Source organism: Gopherus flavomarginatus, unplaced genomic scaffold (genome assembly GCF_025201925.1).
Source record: "Gopherus flavomarginatus isolate rGopFla2 unplaced genomic scaffold, rGopFla2.mat.asm U_1b, whole genome shotgun sequence".
Lineage (NCBI taxonomy): Eukaryota > Metazoa > Chordata > Testudines > Testudinidae > Gopherus > Gopherus flavomarginatus.
This window is the reverse complement of record NW_026114618.1, coordinates 165486-169443: the sequence shown is the minus strand read 5'-3', so window position 1 is coordinate 169443 and position 3958 is coordinate 165486. Positions and strand designations below refer to the sequence as shown.

Sequence of the window (3958 nt, the reverse complement as noted above, 5' to 3'; positions counted from 1 at the left end):
TCTCTTCCTTTCCAAGCTGCTAATCAGTTACTGATCCATGAGAGGGCCTGAGCCATCTGGAGTAGCTCATGCCTGCCAGTGGCAACCTCAGGGCAGACTGCTATGAAGCAGGGCACAATCCCCAAATTGGTTGTGTGTTCTAGACTTACATTTCACCAAGTGTCAGATTAGGGATGACATCCCTTTTATGACTTTTTAAACCAAACTTGCTATTTTTGCATCATTTAAGCGTTCTATGCAGAGGACTAGAAATGTTTTTATTAACCTGTATGTTAGATCATTTTAACATTGGCTGGAATCAAAATATTAAATTAGTTATTATCACTTTAATAACTGATACTTCCTCTATCTCAGGACTAGCTATTAAACTGATTTTTGGACTAGAGAGATGGAATAGCAGCTTCCTCCATCCATTGCACACATCACCCTGTTATTGTGGCACTGAACCCCCAGGAGCGGTGGAATCTCCCTATGGGGAGAATATCATGGTTGAAGAGCAGCGAAGAAAAGTGGTGTTGTCTGTGTTCCCGTTTGGTTTGTACTGAGTATGGTTTTGAGTCGTTTGTGACTCTTTCGTCAGTTATTAGTAACGTCTTATTATGAGGCCTCTGAAGGCTGCTCTTGCAGGTTTTACTTGTCGTTGTTTGTAGATCAAACAGCTGCTTTCTTAGGCCTGGTCTACACTACGCGTTTAAACCGAATTTAGCAGCATTAAATCACATTAACCCTGCACTCGTCCACACAATGAAGCCCTTTATAGTGATATAAAGGGCTCTTAATACCAATTACTGTACTCCTCCCTAACTAGGGGAGTAGTGCTTAATCGGTATTGCCATGTCAGATTAGGGTTAGTGTGGCCGCAATTCGACGGTATTGGCCTCTGGGCGGTATCCCACAGTGCACCCTTGTGACCTCTCTGGACAGCAATCTGAACTCGGATGCACTGGCCAGGTAGACAGGAAAACCCCGCAAACTTTTGAATTTCATTTCCTGTTTGCCCAGCGTGGAGCGCTGATCAGCACAGGTGATCATGCAGTCCCAGAATCCAAAAAGAGCTCCAGCATGGACTGTATGGGAGATACTGGATCTGATCTCTCTATGGGGAGGCAAATCTGTTCTATCAGAGCTCCATTACAGAAGACGAAATGACAAAGCATTTGAAAAAATCTCCAGGCTATGATACAAAGTCCACAGCCAGGACTCAGCATAGTGCTGCGTGACAAGCATAAGGGAAAGCCAAAGAATCAAATGGACTCTCATGGAGGGAGAGAGGGGGGAACGAGAACTCCAGTGATCCCACAGTCCCAGCAGTCTTCGAAAACCATTTGCATTCTTGGCAGAGCTCCCAATGCCTGAAGGGTCAAACACATTTTCCCGGGTGTTTCAGGGGCCCCTGGAGCTAGGGTTAGCGGTCCAACGGGTAGGGCCTCTGGAGGTAGGGTTAGGGCCCCACGGGCTGGGCACCTGGAGCTAGCGTTTGGGGCCCCACGGATAGGTCCTCTGGAGCTAGGGTTAGGGGCTCCACAGGTAGGGGGCGTGCAGATAGAGTTAGGGTTCCCAGGAGAAGCGACCTTGGAGCTAGGGTGAGGGGCCCACACATATCACCTCTGGAGCTAGGGATAGGGGACGGAGGGGTAAGGCCCCTGGAACTAGAGTTAGTGGTCGTATGGGTAGGGCCTCTGGAGCTAGGATTAGGGGCCCCACAGGTAGGGACTCTGGAGCTTGGGTTAGGGGCCCCAGGGATGGGGCTCATGGTGCTAGGGTTAGGGGTTCTAGGGGTGGGCCCCTGGAGCTAGGGTTAGGGGTCCTAGTGGTTGGGTGCCTGAAGCTATGGTTAGGAGCCCCATGGGTAGGGCCCCTGGACCTAGGGTTAAGGGTCCCACGTGTTGGGCCCCTGGAACTAGGGACAAGGGCCCCATGAGTAGGGCCCCTGGAACTTGGGTTAGTGGTTCAACAGGTAGAGCCCCTGGAGCCAGAGTTAGGGGCCCCACTGTTAAGGCCCTTGGAGATAGGATTTTGGGCTCCAGGGACTGGGCCCTTGAGCTAGGGTTAGGTGTCCCAGGAGTGGGGCCCCTGGAGATAGGGTTAGAGGCCCCAGGGTAACACCCCTGGAGCTAGTGATAGCGGCCCCATGGGTAGCGCCCCTGGAACTTTGGTAAGTGGTCTCACAGTAGAGCCCCTGGAGCTAGGCTTAGGGGCCCCATGAGTAAGGCCCCTGGAGCTAGGGTTAGGGGCCCCACGGGTAAGGCCATTGGAGATAGGGTTTGGAGCCCCAGAGATTGGGCCTATGAGCTAGGGTTAGGGGTCCAAGCAGTGGGGTCCTGGAGCTAGGGTTAGGGTTCCCATGGGTAGGGGTCCTGGAGCTAGGATTAGGTGTCCTAGGGGTGGGGACTCTGGAGCTAGGGTTAGGAGCCCCATGGGTATGACCCCTGGAGCTAGAATTAGGGGACCCAGGGGTAGGCCCCCTGGACCAAGGGTAAAGGATCCCACGGGTATAGCCCCTGGAGATAGGGTTAGGGGTGCCAGGGGTGGGACCTCTGGAGCTAGGGTTGGGTCCCCACGAGTATGGCCCCTGGAGCTAGGGTTAGGGGCCCCAGGGGTAGGGCCCCTCGAGCTATAGTTAGGTATTCCACGGGTAGGGCCTCTGGAGCTAGGGTTAGGGGCCCCACGTGTAGGGTCCCTGGAGTCAGGGTTAGATGCCCCACGGGTAGGGTCCCTGGAGCTAGATTTAGTGGCCTGAGCGATGGGTCCCCTGCAGTTAGGGCTGGTGTCCTAGCGGTGGGGACCCTGAATCTAGGGTTAGTGGCCCCACTGGTATGGCCCAAGGAGCTATGGTTAGGGGCCTCAGAAATTGGGCTCCTGTACCTAGGGTTAGGGGTCCCACGGTTAGGTACCCTGGAGCTAGGGTTAGGGCCCCCACATGTAGGTCCCCTGGAGCTAGGGATATGGGCCCCACGGGTAGCGTACTTGGAGCTAGGGTTCAGGGCCTCAGGGATGGGGCCCTTAGAGTTAGTGTTTAAGGCCCCACAGGTAGTGCCCTGGAGCTAGGGTTAAGGTCTCCAGGGATGGGGCCCCTGGAGCTAGGCTTAGGGGTCCCAGGGGTGGGACCCTGGAGCTAGGGTTAGGGGCCCTAAGGGTATGGACCCTGGAGCTAGGGTAAGGTTCCCCAGGGTTAGGGATCCTGGAGCTAGTTTTAGGATTACCATGGGTAGGGCCACTTGAGCTAGGGTTAGGGGCCCCAAGGGTAGGTCACCTGGAGCTAGGGATAGGGTCCCCACGGGTAAACCCCTGGAGCTAGGGTTAAGGGTCCCATGACAACGGCCCCTGGAACTAGCGTTAGGGGCCCAGGGGTAAGGACCCTGCACCTAAGGGTTGGAGTCCCACAGTAAGGCCTCTGCAGCTGGGTTTAGGGGCCCCACAGTTAGTGCCCCTGGAACTAGGGTTAGGATTCCCAAGGGAAGAGCCTCTAGAGCTAGGGTTAGGGGCCCCATGGGTACAGCCCCTGGAACTAGGGTTTGGGTCCCAGGGCTAGGGCCCCTGGAGCAAGGGTTAGGGGACTCACACATAGGTCTCCTGGAGCTAGGGTTAGGGGCCCCAGGAATGGGGCTCCTGGAGATAGGGTTAGGGGTCCCATGGGAAGGGCCCCTGGAGATAGGGTTAGGGGACCCACGGGTAGGGCCCCTGGAACTCGGGATACGATTCCCAGGAATGGTGCCCCTGGAGCTAGGGTTATAGGTCCCAGTGGTAGGGCCCCTGGAGTTAGAGTAAGGGGTCCCAGGGGTAAGGCCCCTGGAGCAAGGGTTAGGGGCCCCATGGGTAGGATCCCTGGAGATAGGCCTAGGGGCCCCAGAAATGGGGCCCTTGGAGCAAAGGTAAGGGACCTCACAGGTAGAGCCTCTGAAGCTCGCTTCAGAGGCCCTAGGGATGGGGCTCCTGGAGCTAGGCTAAGGGGTCCCAT

At 55.7% G+C, this 3958-nt stretch overlaps 1 non-coding gene across 1 annotated transcript; it reads left to right on the top strand.

Annotated features, from left to right (window-relative positions):
• The first annotated feature begins 276 nt into the window (after positions 1–276).
• On the top strand, positions 277–469 carry LOC127041922 (U2 spliceosomal RNA). Its single transcript, XR_007771773.1, has one exon. It is a non-coding gene; the product is annotated as a U2 spliceosomal RNA (small nuclear RNA).
• Positions 470–3958: the final 3489 nt, after the last annotated feature.